Below are 19,040 nucleotides of genomic sequence, written 5' to 3'. Positions count from 1 at the left end.
ATTGCCTTCTAACCAACACCCCTGAAAAAAAATTACACTTCGTCAAGTCCTCGGTCTCTGACCGATTACTAGATTGTTTGTTTGTCTGTCTGCTTGTGAACAAGCTATCTCAAAAAGTTTTGGACGGATTCGGACTAAATTTGGCAGAGAGGTAGTCCATGTGACAAGGACATATCGTTTCTATTTTGGTGAAGATCTGAATTTGGATTCGGATACGAGAATTGTTTAATCTACAAGTGATTCTTCAACATTGAGTGATGGGGCTAAAACAGATACATAGCACAACATCTCAAAACGTTACGGACAATTTATGACTAAACTTGGTGGACGAGTTGGTTAGGTGACAAGAACAAGCAGATTAGATTTTGGTTCAGGGCTGAATCCAGATCCGGCCTATCAGTGGGATACAAAACATAAAATGTTCAGCCTGGCAGAGGTATGCTCTACCGAGTGCCGTTCTAGTTGTCCTCATGCATTATACTTTGAGGGACGCCTTATATTAAATTTTTAACTTTTCATGTTTTTAGCTGAACAACACTTCCTGCTGGTAGTGACCACCCAAAGCAAGTAGCATGGTTTGCTAAACCACAAAACAATAACAAATGAGGTGTCAAATATAAAACAAATGTAATCACTCCAATGTGTGGGGTTTTTTTATCCAAAGGGAAATCTGGTTGTGGTTATTCCATTTTTGCTCTGCAGTTGTCACAACATGGCGATTATTGACTCCAATCTGTTAACTGTTTGAGCATTCTTATATGAACCAAATGCCGCACAATGCTTTGAACCCGGGTTCAAATCCCACGTACCATATATATATATATGTGTCAATTGTCTCTAATGTTGTATCATCGTCATTATTTAGCCACTGCAAACTGGATGTTCTCACCTGCCTTTTAACTGGTTGGGTAAAGGAAATCCTGAGCATTAAGGATTTACTCGAACTCCTTGTAAGCATAGATCTAGTTGTAATGGTTCATCCATTTGGAAGGACAATAGTTTTTAGACATCAATCATTACAAGGCTGACTACTACCATTTGGAATGGAAGCAAACCTGCTCAAACATACACCAGATAGGGGGTGGGGGGAATGATTTGACACAAATGCACACAGATAAATACAATTTGCTATCTTCATTTTGTAGGTATCATCGTCGATTTAATTGAGGAGAAAAGAAGAAGGAATGTCCAGTAATAATCTGTTGAAATCTCGCAAAATATGTGAAGTGAAATATCTTATTAATATGTTACAGTTGCTTCGCAGTTTCCAATTTCAACAAAAAGCTTCAGCTTTATCTGTGCCATCTGTCTTATAAAAAGCAATTTTGGAATGAAAAATAATTGAATCCGGGCTGCTTGAGGGTCCTAATCCAGTTGCTGCGAGCCTCAGAGAAAGACCAGCAAAGCATTAACAGAGGCTGATTGTTCCACATCGTTTGCCTCGTCTTCCTCGAGCACGTTCTCTCGGTGCATTTATCCTGATGCCCCCATCAATCACGTCGAGAAGTCGCTCGTCTGCAGAGCTCTGCTACGTAATCTGGGAGACACTTTTCAGCTACGACAGGTGCCATCATACAAAAGCCACAGAGCACGTTCATTTACAACTGAAGATGCAAATATGGTTTGCGAAGCTTATTGTCTGTGGTAGAACAACTAGCTAAGGATGTGATGCGATTGCGTACAAGATGCGTGATGCGTACAAGATGCGATTTTAGGATTTTTCATGGGTACTTTTGCAGCATTTACTTGTAGAGACTTACCATTTGGCTGGTGCTTCCTTCTTGTTAACATTGATGAGGTTGAAAGCTATGGAGGACACATTAATAGATGTGTAATTACAGTGATGGTGGCCAATTGGTGAGTGTTGGTGACACATGCCGACTCCCTTCTCCCTGCCTCAGTCAATGGTATGTAATCTATTGTGGGTTGTTTCTTGCTAAAGCAAGCCACAGTACAAAATTTTGAGAAAATCCAAAGCAGTTCTCTGAATATAAATTTTAGAAATACCGAGTGCTGTTTTCATGGATTCAAATGTACACAGGTTAATAAATGAAAATTGCATTCAACGGTTTAATGCATAAATGGATGATGAAATAGTAGGATGGTAAAACTGAAAAGACATATAACCAAATGTGGACACATGAGCATCATGGATTCTCTGGAGGACCGGTAAGTGGCTTAGAAATGGATGGGTGATTGTATAATTGTGCACTGAGTGTGAGCAGGTCTCTTCAAAAAGTGAATGTGCTGCCAGTTTTTATTCATTCATCACCCTACAACTCCCTCAGCTCCCCATCCCCCAAAGCAATGAATAAATAACACCCTGGTGAGGTCCCCGTGCTTGCCCTCCTGCCCTCCTGCCCCTCTCCTTCCTCCATGGAATGAACTCTCCCCCCTCCCCCCAATTAAATTAAGTCAATAAACTGATAGATTGAATTAATGTAGTATTGATGGAGTGCAGCAATGATGAGCAAAATGGCCTCCTCCTGTGTTCAATTTCCCTGTATACCTTTGTTATTCGCTCAAGATAAAATATATTCGATTGTAAAATTAAATATGAATAAACTAACAGAATAAAACACAATTTAGTTAATAAATAGCAATCAAAGTGAATCACAACCTTCCAAAAACCTGTGAAAAGAAATCTACCATATAAAACACAATGTTAGTTTGAGTGTTTGTACAGATTTCTGTTCCCCTTCATAAGGGTAGGTTTTAAAGGCCAATCTTTTACCATGAATGTGTGTTCGTTACGGTCTATTTTTGAGGATAAAACAAAGTCGAAAAACATTTTCCATAAAAGAGTAATTATGTCTCTTCTGTTGGAATTGTAGACGATGGCTTCCAAAGCGAGCCTCAAGGGCGGTGTACCGAAAGGTTTTTTAAAATATCAATAAATACAAGGAGCAGGAGGTTAAATTCGCTGAACGTGATGTGCAATGCGTGCAGAGTTAAACGAGTGTTCATTTACATCCATAAGATGTTTAATAAATAAAGAAGATATAAGCACACCTGACACGAGTGACTCGGCCAAGGATTCAGACTTTGGCACGCTCATGAGGCTGCACCATCAAATAAACTGTTCCAATCCGTCCTTTTTGAAAGGCTTTTTACCTTTCATAATTTATTCGAGTAGTTTAACAGTTTATTCGAGAAAATCTAGATAAAGATCCAATGCAATTGATTCAAGATATGAACATATTTGAACAATTCATTTATTGCTTGTACTCTATATGCACAACTAGAGTCCCTTTATACAGAGAGTAACGACAATTGAGAATACGCCGCCATTTTGGGGCCAATTGTGCGGAACCACTGAACCGGCACATGCACAGTGCACTATGAGCTATGCGTGTATAATGCAATGCACCACTGCACAAACACGGGGCGGGTTAGGGAGTACGGTGAATGTTTTTATTTATTTATTTTATTGTATCGAGATGTCGGTCTATGAGTATTAGCTCCATTATGTTCCAGATTGCCTATAATGGGATATTAGTTTGTCTGAAAAAATGGGTGATTTCTGAATCCTCATTATCGCGATGTTGGCAATAATAATTTGGGTTACTCACGATGCCTGGAGAGAATTTGAACATACTATGTGACAAAGTAGTCTTGTAACCTAAAATTAATCTTTAACCTCTTCGATTAAGAGGATAGGAAAAGCGGGGTGGGGGGGGGGGGGGGGGCATTAAAACACACGTGTGTTTTGTCTGAAAGAAATGAATTTAATGTAAACATTATCAAACTGTAACAAATTTAATGCGTTTTCAGAGCCAATAAACTCAAACATACACACAAACATCAACACATTAAAACACACACGGGATAAACACACACACACACACACACATACACACACACACACACACACACACACACACACACACATATCCACACACACAGACACACACACACACACACACACACACATATCCACACACACACACACACACACACACACACACACACACACACACACACACACACACACACACACACACACACACACACACACACACACACACATATCCACACACACACACACACAGGCTCTCGGTCAATGCACACATACTGTAAATTAACCGTTTTCAGGTTTCTTTTCATCAGTTAACCACATTCAGCAACAGATCCAGGTACAATCAGAATAAATGAAACGTAGTCCAGCTGTCAAAATTGCAATATGTGATGATTTTCTTTTTACCATTTATCTCTACCATTTTGAAGAACGATACAAATTAGAGGTCCTGTGAGGGTTGAGACCCCAATATGAATAGCAACTTCCTGCTTTTTATCTTTACAATCATTAAAACTTTCATTGCATTATGTGGAATTTTTTGAGAACTTTTGTGTTCCCCTGAAAAAAAAAAATGGCAAGACCAAATACAGGGTAAGTGGATACGCTACATGGGCAAGCTATTCCTTAAGATGCATGCACGAATACACAATAAAATATGCATGCACGAATACACAATAAAAGATGCATGCACGAATACACAATAAAATATGCATGCACGAATACACAATAAAATATGCATGCACGAATACACAATAAAATATGCATGCACGAATACACAATAAAAGATGCATGCACGAATACACAATAAAAGATGCATGTACGAATACACAATAAAAGATGCATGCACGAATACACAATAAAAGATGCATGCACGAATACACAATAAAAGATGCATGCACGAATACACAATAAAAGATGCATGCACGAATACACAATAAAAGATGCAAGCACGAATACACAATAAAAGATGCATGCACGAATACACAATAAGAGATGCATGCACGAATACACAATAAAAGATGCATGCACGAATACACAATAAAATATGCATGCACGAATACACAATAAAATATGCATGCACGAATACACAATAAAAGATGCATGCACGAATACACAATAAAAGATGCATGCACGAATACACAATAAAAGATGCATGCACGAATACACAATAAAAGATGCATGCACGAATACACAATAAAAGATGCATGCACGAATACACAATAAAAGATGCATGCACGAATACACAATAAAAGATGCATGCACGAATACACAATAAAAGATGCATGCACGAATACACAATAAAAGATGCATGCACGAATACACAATAAAAGATGCATGCACGAATACACAATAAAAGATGCATGCACGAATACACAATAAAAGATGCAAGCACGAATACACAATAAAAGATGCATGCACGAATACACAATAAGAGATGCATGCACGAATACACAATAAAAGATGCATGCACGAATACACAATAAAATATGCATGCACGAATACACAATAAAATATGCATGCACGAATACACAATAAAAGATGCATGCACGAATACACAATAAAAGATGCATGCACGAATACACAATAAAAGATGCATGCACGAATACACAATAAAAGATGCAAGCACGAATACACAATAAAAGATGCATGCACGAATACACAATAAGAGATGCATGCACGAATACACAATAAGAGATGCATGCACGAATACACAATAAGAGATGCATGCACGAATACACAATAAGAGATGCATGCACGAATACACAATAAAAGATGCATGCACGAATACACAATAAGAGATGCATGCACGAATACACAATAAGAGATGCATGCACGAATACACAATAAAAGATGCATGCACGAATACACAATAAGAGATGCATGCACGAATACACAATAAAAGATGCATGCACGAATACACAATAACAGATGCATGCACGAATACACAATAATGCCAAACAGAGACTTCTTCTTTTTGTCCAGCCCTGTTGAATTTACAACATAACCATTCATAACCATTCTCTAGCAATGATTCCTAATACTCGCTATTATCAAACTGTTGGCATATTGTGAACTGAACGTTCTTTTTCTAAATAGAAATATACAAAATACAGTACAATGTACAATTGTACATACAGTACATACAGTACAAAAATACAGTACAATGTACCGTCAAGCAAAGTATCCAATGTTTCCAAACAAAAAAATTAACGGTTTTCACTATGATACAATGACGGCTATTGACTACTTGTTGCGGGAATTACTTGTAGTCTCTATAAGGTGAAAGTTAAATAATTCACTTTACTTTCTGAACGGGACTGAACAGTAACTTGACCTCCCTCGCAAAGCTTTGAAGACGAAGCTTCCAGCCCACACGGCTCACTTTATTCTCCCATATTTTACGTCTATTGGGATCCGAAGGGAATCTGTACATCTTGAAACCCTCGTCATGTCTATTTGTGCATCCAAATGCACAACGACCCGGCATTTTCAGTGAACTAAGGCTTCCGTAGGTAGTCGAATCGATTGTACTTGCATAACACGCGAACGCGAGAAGTTAAGCGAACGCGAATTTGGCTCCAAAATGGCTCCCTGAGTCACGTGACCGTATTTTTCCGGATCGTCATGTCGTCACTCTCTGTATAAAGGGACTCTATGCACAACATTTGAAGCGAAGAACAAAGAATATTCCGAGAATGCTTTTGATCTTTACTTTACCACAGGCTCGGGAATGCCCATCACCATTTAGGTAAATGGAACATAACTTCTGAAGGGATAATAAAGTTTCAGAAAACATAGTTGCAAATGAACAATCCACATTTTTTATTTCAACAGATAAATCCTCGCCGCTCTTTAGATAATAAATAAATAAATATGTCCTGACTTTTTCTTTTATTTTGTTATCCTTCCCTGTAAATCATTCTTCACGGGTCAATTCCCAAGGGCAAGCTGGTCGTGTGACTAACTCACTGGCAGTAAGGACATGAGACTTGCAGACCGGAAGTTGTGGGATCACCTTCAGCTGAAAACCAGCAGTATCAACAGCTTTGATTTTAAACTTCTGGAAAGGGAGATATTCCCAATAGAACTGTAAAATGTCCATATGCGATCATATAGAGAGAAATACGCTGAGACTTACCTGCCTTGATAGTATTGTCCATATGCGATTACATCTTACTATAATTCACCAAATGTCTGTCTGTCTGTCTGTCTGTCCGTTCGTTCCCCAGCTACCGCAAAAACGGCTGAACCGATCGCAAATAAATTTTGGGAAGTTAATCCTGGGACCCCTTGGAGTAAAATAGGCTATATTGTTTTCCCAATTTCCAATTTTTCCAATTTTCCACTTTTTCCAAACACGATGGAATAATATTTACCGATATGAACAGTGAAGTGGCTTTTATTGAAATTCTACAAATACTGTTTAGATTTTGATGATTTGCGTGTGATATGATTTAACGGATGTTTATATAAATCGTTTAAAATAAATAAAGCCTTCAATATCTGATATTTTACCTTTTAATTTGGGCCTCCCAATTGAAGCCCCTCCCGTAGGGCAGGTACCGTTTCTAGTAGAGAGAAATACACTGAGACTTACCTGCCTTGCCTAGTATTGTCCATATGCGATTATATCTTACTATAATTCACCAAATGTCTGTCTGTCTGTCTGTCCGTTCGTTCCCCAGCTACCGCAAAAACGGCTGAACCGATCGCAACGAAATTTTGGGAAGTTAATCCTGGGACCCCTTGGAGTAAAATAAGCTATATTGTTTTCCCAATTTTCCAATTTCCAATTTTCCACTTTTTCCAAACATGATGGAATAATATTTACCGATATGAACAGTGAAGTGGCTTTTATTGAAATTCTACAAATACTGTTTAGATTTTGATGATTTGCGTGTGATATGATTTAACGGATGTTTATATAAATCGTTTAAAATAAATAAAACCTTCAATATCTGATATTTTGCCTTTTCATTTGGGCCTCCCAATTGAAGCCCCGCCCAGAGGGCGGGTACCGTTTCTAGTAGAGAGAAATACCCTGAGACTTACCTGCCTTGCCTAGTATTGTCCATATGCGATTCAATTCCACACTTTGTTTTTGATTCTTCATGCTTCAGGGAAATTTAGTAAGGGCACTAAATGCCTGAAAAGGCAACATAGCCCACATCAGCCAATTAGTATTGAACAACAACAAAAATGCAGCTGGTGCATTATTTCACTTTAGTGTAGCAGCATAGCAAACCTGTTGTGCATTTTGTGATACAAGCACCAAATTTGGCACAAATGTACATTAATATGTTGCGAACATTTTCAGATATTGGGCCACTTGAAATTCCGTAATTTTTTTTTTCAAATGTTTTCAAATTTCGTAATTTCAAATTTTTCGGGTGACACCGTCACAATTTCGGTCTTCGAGGCCGGCCGATATAGTGGGGCGGCTTAGCCCAAATATTCAAAAGAATTGTGCATTTTGTGATACAAGCACCAAATTTGGCACAAATGTACATTAATATGTTGCGAACATTGTGTGGTCAGCAATGAAGACGAGAGTCTGAATTACATGTATGCAAAAGACCTTGTGAACCAGTGAAGCAAATACACGGGTAAGCATGAATTAAATCTAGGGCATGATATAATTTCCATGATGTTTACCTCTACACTCAATGGTGGAAGGAGGTAATGTTTTGATCCCAGCTTGTCTGTATGTCTGTTTGTCTGTTAGTCCACAAAATTCCAGACAAAGCTTGTAGTAGTGGTAGTTGTAGTGGTAGTGGTGATAACAGAAATTGTTATATAGAACTGAACTTATATTATTATTATATGCAGAAAATAACTTCATTTCTATATGCCCTGCAGTGGACAGGTTAATTGGTTTATGCACTGAAGGGGTCACCCTGGTGTGCACTGCTGTGTTCTGCCTCACTGAGTTGTTCAGGTATGATGTACTCAGCACAAGCTTCCGGTCGGCCCGGAGGTGGGGGTGCGGGGCCTGTCACGGAACGTCAAAACAAACGGCCTGCCGGGGCCGCCCAAAAGTCGGGCGTGAGGGGCGCGTCCACTAATGGAACGCCTCTCGCTTCCCAGATCGAGGGCCACGTGGTCAGGAGAACCTCGTCCCTTCCGGTCACACTTTGCCTATCGGCCGGCCTCGAAGACCGAAATTGTGACGGTGTCACCCGAAAAATTTGAAATTACGAAATTTGAAAAAATTTGAAAAAAAAAATTACGGAATTTCAAGTGGCCCAATATCTGAAAATGTTCGCAACATATTAATGTACATTTGTGCCAAATTTGGTGCTTGTATCACAAAATGCACAATTCTTTTGAATATTTGGGCTAAGCCGCCCCACTACTTCTATGTTTACTAGTACATCATCAATTTCTCGAAAAAAAATTAAATTTGTGGACACCCTGCAAACCTTGTGGACAGCCTTAAATTGCCTTTTATAGTGAGTTAGTGTCACATACACTGCTCCCGCATCAACCACGTGGATTCTGTGGTAAATGCCCTACTGCCAAATGTGGTAAATAACAAATAATTTTCTCTTCAAAACATTCAAATTTGCAATGCAATTGACTGTGGAGCTGTACGTTATTTGCTGGCAGGAATGAATATAGTGATTTCACCGTAAACATCCTCATGAATATTTTTTTGCACTGATCAGCAGATAAGCTTTTATATTCTTTGACTGTTTATGAGACATTATTGAAGCTTGGTTTGACTCTTCTGTTCATATAACCCATTACCATTCCATTTTGTTCCATTTTGCAACCCATTACCTCTACAATGGAGAATGCAAGAAAATTACCTTTGAATTTTTTTTGTATGTTGCCTCTCTTACTAAAATGCTTGCATTCCCATCTACTGGTTACCTGCCCTGTGTGATCACAACTAAGTAGCCTTATTATTCTTCAACACCTAACAGAAACATAGTACACTGGAAGGGCAATCGGTACAGAGCATACCTTTGCCAGACTGAACAGTTTTTTTTGTGTGTTTTTTGTGTTGAAGGATCCAGTCACGGACTACATAGTCCTCATCGAGACCAGGCCTGAAATAAAAGAACTGCATTGGTAAATGTGACGAGTGAAAATGAGTAAGTAAATATGATGTTTGTTTGCAAGAAAGGGAGAGTAAAGGCTATAGTTTGAGTAGCTGTAGTTTGAGTGAGACAGAAAGTAAAACCAGCAATCCAGACACGGAGAGTGTAAGATGGTTCCGGCACCACTTTCATGCTCCTTCGTCGAACGGTAGTACCACCCTGTGCGGTCGCTGTCGCCAACCTACTACCTAAAAAAGCCTACTACCTATAGTTTACGTTTTGTGTCCCACTGATAGGCCGGATCTCCATCTGGACCTTATCCAAAATCTAATTGACCTGTTCCTGTCACCTAACCAACTCATCCACCTAGTTTTGTCATAATCTGTCGATGACGTTTTCAAATATCTTTTAGGCCCCATTAACACTCAATGGCGAAAAATCACTTTTAAAATAAAAAACGTCATATCTGGATCCAGATCTTTATCAAAATCTAATAAAATTCGGCCTTGTCAAACACCCGAATAAACCATGTGTCCATCAAGTTTTTTCTGAAGCCATCTCGAACATTTTCTGATATCCTACTCACAGACAAACGGGTAAATATGGGATCTAAGGTTGCAAACATCGCAAGGAAAGTGCTCACATAGAAACAGTAATCCAGCAAATAAGGATGTGTTTTGAATTTTCAAGAAATTATGCTTTCTCGTACGAAGAGTGTGCCCATCTGGTATCTATTTAGAGGCAGAGAGGGTTCCCTTCATAAGAATGAGTCATTTTTAATGATAAAGGTGCTGAGGCTGATCCAATGAACTACAGACGAGTTAACCTACTGCCTATTTTCAGCATGGTTATGAAGTCTGTAATTACTGTTAACCTTAAGTTTTATCTCTTAGCCTGATGTTGGCTTAGCGGTGAGGGTGCCGCCTTGGGATCTTAGGATCCTGGGTTCGAATCCTGGTCGATCGCTGAATTAACACCAGGGGGGTTGACTCAGCCTGTCCATCCTTCCAAGGTCGGAAAATTGAGTATCAGTTCACTGGTAATTCCGTGTTTGTCGCAAGAGGTGACTAACAGTTAGGTGGCAGGAAGGGCATCCAGCCATAAAAAAAACATTGCTTCAAAAAGGGGACCACGGTGCTCAAAAAAGGCCCAAACTCTGCTCTGCAGGGAAAAATGGCCTCTAAAGGTAGTTCTTTTCTTAAGTTTTATCTCTTAGCCTGATGTTGGCTTAGCGGTGAGGGTGCCGGCTTGGGATCCTAGGATCCTGGGTTCGAATTCTGGTCGATCGCTGAATTAACACCAAGGGGGTTGACTCAGCCTGTACCATCCTTCCAAGGTCGGCAAATTGAGTATCAGTTCACTGGTAATTCCGTGTTTGTCGCAATAGGTGACTAACAGGGTAGGTGGCAGGAAGGGCATCCAGCCATAAAAAAAACATTGCTTCAAAAAGGGGACCACGGTGCTCAAAAAAGGACCAAACTCTGCTCTGCAGGGAAAAATGGCCTCTAGAGGTGGTTCTTTTCTTGTTTTTCTCTCTTAAAAGTCTTTAGTTAAAGATCCTCAATTTCAATTTTGGCCTACCCACGCTGCCATGAGCATGCTCCTGATAATATAGTAATTGTTGGAAACCCTAAATGCTTGACTGTCTGGCATCGATGAGGTCTGCTCGCTCAGCTTTCTATCAATGGGATTTAGGGTCATCACCTTAATTTGCTTGTGGATTACCTCTATGAACACAAGAGTACGTTGACCTGGATGAAATTTGTTATTCTGCTCTTCAATATTGGAGGCTCTGTGTTTGTATGTTTGGTCCTCTGCTATTTTTGGTGGACATCACTTACCTTTCTGCCTCGCTGTAATATAATTTATACCACTTAACAGCTTAACCTTTTCATTGAACATTTGGAATATAAAATTTCGTGTTAAAAACTGACTCGCAATCCGCTTGCATTTTGAATTTTCTTCAGAAATGACACCGTGGGATATTTTAACGTCCGCCAACTAATGGTGGCAGATGGGTTTCCCAGTTTAATGTCTATCTGATGGACGGCACATGCATTGATGCTTCGCCCTGCCTGCGAGTCACCTGAATGACAGTTAATAGCTGGGCCGAGATCCAATCTCAGACTAGACTGCTGAGAGGCGAGAGTGCATATACCTCTGGGCCACTCTACCAGCCCGATGGACAGAGGAGAATGAACAAGGTAATCAAGGACAGAGGAGGATAATCGCATGCAGGATTGTTGCACTTGTATGGGCAGAAGAACACGGCCAAGAGCTGGTAATAAGGCAAGGAATGACATGGAAGTGGATGTGTACAGCACGTTTAATGAGTATGGTGGGATGAAGATGATCTATAAAATAACTGGACACAGAGATGAGGATTGTAAGGATGTGAAAGCGGTGGTGGAGAGAGGGGATAGGGATCAAGGATGGAGATGGGACATTAATGGCAGAGAGTGGAGAAGTACTGGAACTAAGGGAAGGCTATTTCAAGGAATTAGGGAACCGGGGGTGGAAGCGATGATGAAGTAGGGTTACCAACGTCTAGAGAGGGGAAAGTGGAATTGTGAAGACTATGGATGTGGAGGTGCAGACCGTGTTAAGGATGAAAAAGGGAAGAGTGCTCGGCGTTGATGAGGTATTTGCACAGATTCTAACTGCAGTGGGAGGGATTGGACTCAGTTGGATGAAGAGGCTGTTGAATATATGTATGAGAGAGGGTAAGATTTCAGAGGAGTGGCAGACAGGTTTAATTGTGCCAATATGGAAAAGGAAGGGAGATGTGCAAGATCCATTGAAGTACTAAAGTGTCATGCTTCTAAGCCATCTGATGAAGTTCCGAGAACGGATTCCAGATGGAAAGGATATGAAAAAGGGTGGAGCAGAAGATGAGTGAAGAGGAACAGGGGTTCATTCAGAAAGGGAAGAGGGATGATTGATAGGACGGTTACGATGATCAGGTAGACAGGGGTTGGAGATGCAAGGGAGAATGGCACTAGGAAGATGATGATGGAACATCTGGATGTTATGGACGGATGGATGGATGAGTCATGGATCATGGATGGATGGATCATCTGGATGGATGGATGATGGAATGGAGCAGAAGATGAGTGAAGAGGAACAGGGGTTCATTCAGAAAGGGAAGAGGGATGATTGATAGGACGGTTACGATGATCAGGTCGACAGGGGTTGGAGATGCAAGGGAGAATGGCACTAGGATTTATGGACCTTGAGAAGTCTTATGACACATTTCCGAGAGAGATGGTGATAATGATGCTGAGATGGATGGGAGCACTGGAAGAGGAAGTTAAGATAGTGAAAGGCATGAGAGAATGAAGGGAAGGTTTTGGTTGGATCTCAAATGCCAGATAAGTTCTGCATTAACAACAGTTTGAGTAAGGGAAGCGCACTCAGCCCTCTCATTTTCATTATAGTGATGGAACTGGCCAGCGTGAAATACATTCTCAGGAAGCTACTGTGTACAGATGATCTAGTGATCATGCTGGAGGCAAGCAGGAGATGCAGGAAACACTGGAAGAGTGGAAGGAGACATTTGAGAAGTGTGGCCTGAAGATTAGAGACCTACAGAAGATGGAGACGACGATCACACGTGTCTGACGGATTCCTTTTCCCCCTCCTCCTCACCTCGTTGCTATAATCATTATAAAGACGATTCCATGTATCCTGGAAAAGAGTTCCAGCCACAAGAGCAAAGAGGAGGGTACAAAGTCACAGAAGGAGATTCGGCAGGATGAGTTGTGCTTAACCCTGCCTGTTTATTAGCTGAACGTCATGAGTAGAGGGATGGGTGCTAGTTAGCATGGGAGGAAGAGATGAGTTGGTGCGAAGACGGCAGTGGGCCAGTTGCAGTTGGACGAGTGGAGGTCACAGAATGGTAGGAGTTGCAGAGAGCTACATTCTAGCGCAGTGCCAGCAGATGAAGTGTTGGCGTGATAGATGGACCCTGGAGTGAAATGTCCTGAGACTGCCCAGAGAGCTCTTCAGCTCGACCATATGACGTGTGACTGCTCCCCAGCCTGCACACATGAGGCAGTGCCATTTTATACCAGAGTTTTTCTTCATTATGCCTCCACCCCTGAAGGTGGCCGGAGGCATTATGTTTTCGGGTTCTCCGTCCGTACGTTCGTCCATACGGGCTAAACCTCGTTTTTATCATCTTGGGTGAAACGCAAATAATTAAAAAATTATTTCTCAGAAACCGCTGAATGCAAAAATTTGAAACTTGGCACATTGTCAAGTACTCTGAATGCGGAAAAAAGCCTGATATTTTTGACATCACAGGTGAAGTGGTATACCAGACAAAAATGTTTTAATTGAATGCCTTATCCTAAAAATCTGAAATTGTATGCACATGATCAATGACACATTTGTATTGAAATAATAAAATTATGACATCATAGGTCACATGGTTTGGCATCCATATTGGATTTAACCTAAAACCTTTTAAAAACATCATCTCCCAAACCACCGAATCGATTGACTCGAAACTTTGCGTGTGTCATTGACTTGGCATGGCGATTAACAGATTATCACAAAAACATAATTGGTCACATGGCCAGGAAAATAAGGAAAATATTTAATAAATATATCTCTGAAACCGATTATACTATCGATGCAAAATTTTACAAATATCATCTAACACCATTGTTGCATATAATTTGAAAATGATGACATTGTAGGTCATGTGGTTTGGCAGCCATCTTGGATAGAAAAACGAACCTTATCCGATCAACACGAAACTTTACAAACATGATCCCCTGCCCATACATATGCAGAGTGTACATTTTGAATGTCATATTTCACGTGGTGTGGCAGCCATATTAGCTTGAAAGCGGATATTTTTTTAAAAATCCCTTCTCTGAAACCGCTTCACTGATCGATGTAAAACCTGTCATGGCTGGTGAAAATGTGATACTTGAAAACAGCTGAAGGGATTTAAATCAAACTTGTTTAGTTTTAGGACAGTGAACGAGGGCATCTACCTGTTGTGGGACTATGCGGAGGCATATTGGCAACACAGTTGCATTGCTCTAGTTTATTATTCTCTCCCTCTCATGACTTTGCTTTTTTTCTTTGCTTCCCTTCCTCCACCAATGTTGAGATGGACGGTCGTGCTTTGTTAGTGATCACGCTTTGTTACGCGATTCATGACTGAAGAAGGGAAGGGTAAACTGGTTAGATGTTTGTGTTTTATTTCCATCTCGTGTTTTTCATAGTGTGTGTGTGTGTGTGTTTGTGAGTGTGATGTTGTCTGCCATTGAGGCATATGTATCCTGGAAATCGCTGAATGGCTACCGTCTGTAACACATTGAGGTCAAGACTTCAAAGATGGCCAAAAAAAACTGTTTCTCATGAGTTGACGTTGAGTGGTTGTCACCGGCAGTCATATTCCATGTCCGTTGTAGAACAAGATTGGAATAAATTTACACCTCCAAGAATTCCAAATAGATCCAATTGCATGAAAAAATGGTGGTAGTATGAGGTATACTGTTCTTTACAAAAGAAATAAATAAATACACAAGAGTGATGATCATAAGGCACAATCTCCGAAACACAAAACCAACGGACAACAACCTATCTCCCAAAAAAAAAAAATTACATATAGTTTTCTGATGATGAGGAAGTAAGATTGCAACGACATAGAAATGCTGTTATTGTCACCTTTCTTCTTCCTACCAACAGGAACTCTTGGTATTTTCCCTGACATCCGTTTTATGCGGAAGATTTTTCTGGACGGCCACATCTTCATCTTGGTTTTATAGCTAAATACTTTTACCAAAGGTCTGAATGGTAGAGGGAAGAAGGAATGTTATCAGAATGTCCTTCGAAAGAGCAGAGCACAGAAATGAGAACTTTGTCTGTCAATTATATTGATTTGTCCAACATGTATACAATGTCCAAATCTTATTGAGTTTGTATTATTTTGGCTGTATATGGACCATCACACCATACTTATGGTTGGTAGAAAAGATCAAAGTTTTGGATGGGGGAAGACAAGAGATGGTGGTGAATAGCTGTTTTAAAGACATGGAGGGAGGAGTGGGATTGAAGGGAGTGGGGGAGTTTGATCCAGAGGCGGGAGAAAAGGGGAATGAAAGAGTGAAGGTGAGCAGAGAGCCTAGATTTTGGCAGTTTAACCATAAGAGGGTTGCTGCCAGATCTTGTGTGACCTGTAGGAATATTTGGGGGACAGAGCACAGAGAGAGCTGGGGGAGCAAGGCCGGAGAGGAGTAGGTAGAATACAGAAAGACCACCAACCTGCCTGAGGTGAGTGAGTGAAAGGCCCTCAGAGTTAGCTTCATTGCAGGAGATTCCAATGATTCTGAAAGCTTTGGTTTCAACTGCGTGAAGCCGAGCTAGGTGTGAGGCAGGAGCACCGGCCCAAAAGGGGGAACAGTATTCCATTGAGCTGCGGATGAAAGCCTTGTATGTGGTGAGGAGCTCAGGTGTGCCAAGGAAGGACTTCGCACGATAGAGGATGCCCAGTCGGCGACTGGCTTTGGAGGCCAGCTTGGAAATGTGGTTTTCCCAAGAAAGATCATGGCAGATAGTGAGACCCAAAAGCTTGAGCGACAGAACTTCTTGGAGAGGATTGTTGAGAAAGTAGATGGGAGGGTTTTCCAGTCGGCCTTTTCTGAGAGACATAGTAAGAGTGTGAGATTTGTCAGCATTGAAAGACATGTTCCACTTGTTTGAAAGGTCTGTGATTTTGTCCAGGTCTGCAGAGAGTGAGGAGGCTGCAGACTGCCGATCTGAGGGATGAGGAATGGAGCGGCAGAAAGTGTAGTCATCAGCAAAGAGAAAGGGAGGATTTTCCAGAGAGTCGGAGAGATCATAGATTAAGACCAGAAAGAGCACGGGGGCCAGAACACTACCTTGGGGAACTCCAGCCAGAACAGGCAGGGGAGATGAGAGAAATCCATTCAGGGCCACAAGTTGACTACGACCAGAGAGGAAGTCCACAAGCCATGCGTGGAGATTTTCATGGATACCATGGGAGGAAAGTTTGGTGAGCAGAGCTGGGTGCCAGACCGTATCGAAGGCACGTGATATGTCAAGTGTTACGTGCTCCTGCCCAAACCCCGGTCACGGTGTACCTCCGAGCCCCGAGAGGAGTCACGGCAGAAGGATGTGTTATTCTGTATGTCAAAGATCAATGGTGTAACCACACCAATTGTTACCAACAAACAAGTATTGTATTAAGATCACACAAGAATAACAGTACAACAACAATAGTAATCAATTGTACAACCAATATATATTTCCTACGATGGTACCATCAGGTTCGTACAATATAACTCACTGTGCTCCAAGTGAGCGAAAAGAAGAACATTCCCAATGTCTCTATTCCGGCATCAAGCCAAAGCGATCTGCTCCAGTAATCGTCAGAACGATGTCCAATCGAGACCAGAATCCCGTTCGGATGACAGTCACAGTCCCGATGCCAAAGCTGCGCAAAGGTGCCCTCAAGGTGACTGGGAAATCACACCCTCGGGTATGGACGTTCCACGGCTCCAAATCGGCGAACCGCAGATTTCCCACTCAAAAGCCACGTTACACACGCACAACAGATTAACGTCTGAATGTGGTGAAAATGGTTGAAGCGAAGTGAAAAACCTTGAGCGATGCGCAAATCCTGTGCGAGGTAAAAATGGCCGACGGACCGTTCTCGTGGCGTAATGGCACTCTGATGATTCTCTCCGGAATCAACCACAAAACCTGTCATGCAGGTTTATCTGTCACAGCGATGACAACTCTGTCGCAGGAATCCCTTTCCCAGGAAACGCAAAGTTCACTCGTGACCTCCGTTCGCCATTCGTTCGCTCCAGATCTCGAAGCAGCTCGGCTTCTTGTCCGACTCACTCGCTCCACCTTCCTTCCTTCTCTTCCTCTTCCTCTTCGTCGTCGTCCGGTTCCGGTTTCATTTAAAACATTAACTTTTTTACCTTTTGAAAATAGTAATCTCTATTTCCCTCAAACGACAACAATAATAGTACATGGAATCAAAAATGTTTACAGTGGATGAAAACCACAACAACGGAAGTGACGAATCTGTAACACAAGGGAGACAGCTCTGATTTCCTGTTTGGCATTGAGGACTTCCATCCATTGTTGAGACAGCAGAAGCAACATGTCCAGAGTTGAATGACCTGGTCTGAATCCAAATTGATGATTGGAGATCAAGCCATTGGAGAAGAAGAAGGATTTTATATCCGAAGCAATGATGGATTCCATGACTTTGCTGATAATTGGGAGCAGGCTGATTGGTCTGTAGTTGCAAGGATCTGTTTCTGCACCTTTTTGTGTAAAGCAGTAATATTTGCTGATTTCCAAGATGCTGGCAGATGATCTTGAGCAAAAGAGAGGGTGAAAAGAACAGAGAGAGGGTGAGATAGAGCAGCAGAGCAGGATTTTTGGACCCGTGGGCTGATGCCGTCTGGTCCAGTTGCAGAATCAGAGTCGAGGTTTGACAAAAACTTCTCCACCTTGTCAGGAGAGAAGGGCACAGAGTCCAGGAGCAGTTGGGTTCGACTGGGTAAGGTGTGACCAGAGAGAGGTGGGTTTGGGACACAAGATTTTGAGGCAAACACAGAGTTGAGGCATTCGGCTTTGTCACGTGCGGTGTCAACTGTGTAGCCATTTGAGGTAAGGGTGGGGGTGGAGGGGGAACAAACACCAGAAACGGATTTGACCAGATGCCACCAGGATTTGGAGGAAGGAGACAGGTTTGAGAGTTCATTCTTGAGTGTGGAGAGATTGTGCTTCCTGGTGCTCCTGAGGGTAGACACACACTTATTCCGAGCTTGGTGGAAGGAACTGAGATTGCCTTCAGTTGGATTTGCCTTCCAAGAGGCAAAGGCAAGTTGTTTCAGGGCAACTGCCTCACCACAAGATTCCGTGTACCATGGACGGGAGGAAGGGTAAGACAATTGAAGACGAGATGGGATAAATCTGTGCATGAGAGAGAGCAGCTTGCTTTGGAAGAATTCCCAGGGAGAATTGATGTCAGATGCAGTAGAGATGTGATACCAGTCCAGATGATTTATGGCTGCTTGCAGACCGTGCCAGTCAGCCTGAGTGAAATGACACACGCTTTTGACACACAATTTGATTTTGACACACGTGCCAAATGACACACAATTTGACAAGCACACGAAAAAATAACAACT

General features: G+C 41.5%; 1 protein-coding gene across 5 annotated transcripts in view; it reads left to right on the top strand.

Moving 5' to 3' along the window:
- LOC137438712 (neuronal cell adhesion molecule) overlaps positions 1-19,040 on the top strand; it is a 509,305-nt gene that overhangs the window by 69,537 nt on the left and 420,728 nt on the right. Inside the window, exon 2 of one of the 5 annotated variants that reach the window (XM_068134010.2) lies at positions 9,816-9,900. The exons of the other annotated variants lie outside the window; for them this stretch is intronic. The gene's annotated coding sequence lies outside the window, so the exon portion shown is untranslated. The remainder of the gene's footprint in view (positions 1-9,815; positions 9,901-19,040) is intronic. 5 annotated transcript variants of the gene reach the window in all.

Source organism: Myxine glutinosa, chromosome 1 (assembly GCF_964187855.1).
Source record: "Myxine glutinosa chromosome 1, kmMyxGlut1.1, whole genome shotgun sequence".
Lineage (NCBI taxonomy): Eukaryota > Metazoa > Chordata > Myxini > Myxiniformes > Myxinidae > Myxine > Myxine glutinosa.
Note: the sequence above shows the minus strand (reverse complement) of the source record. Positions and strands in the feature narration are given on the sequence as shown.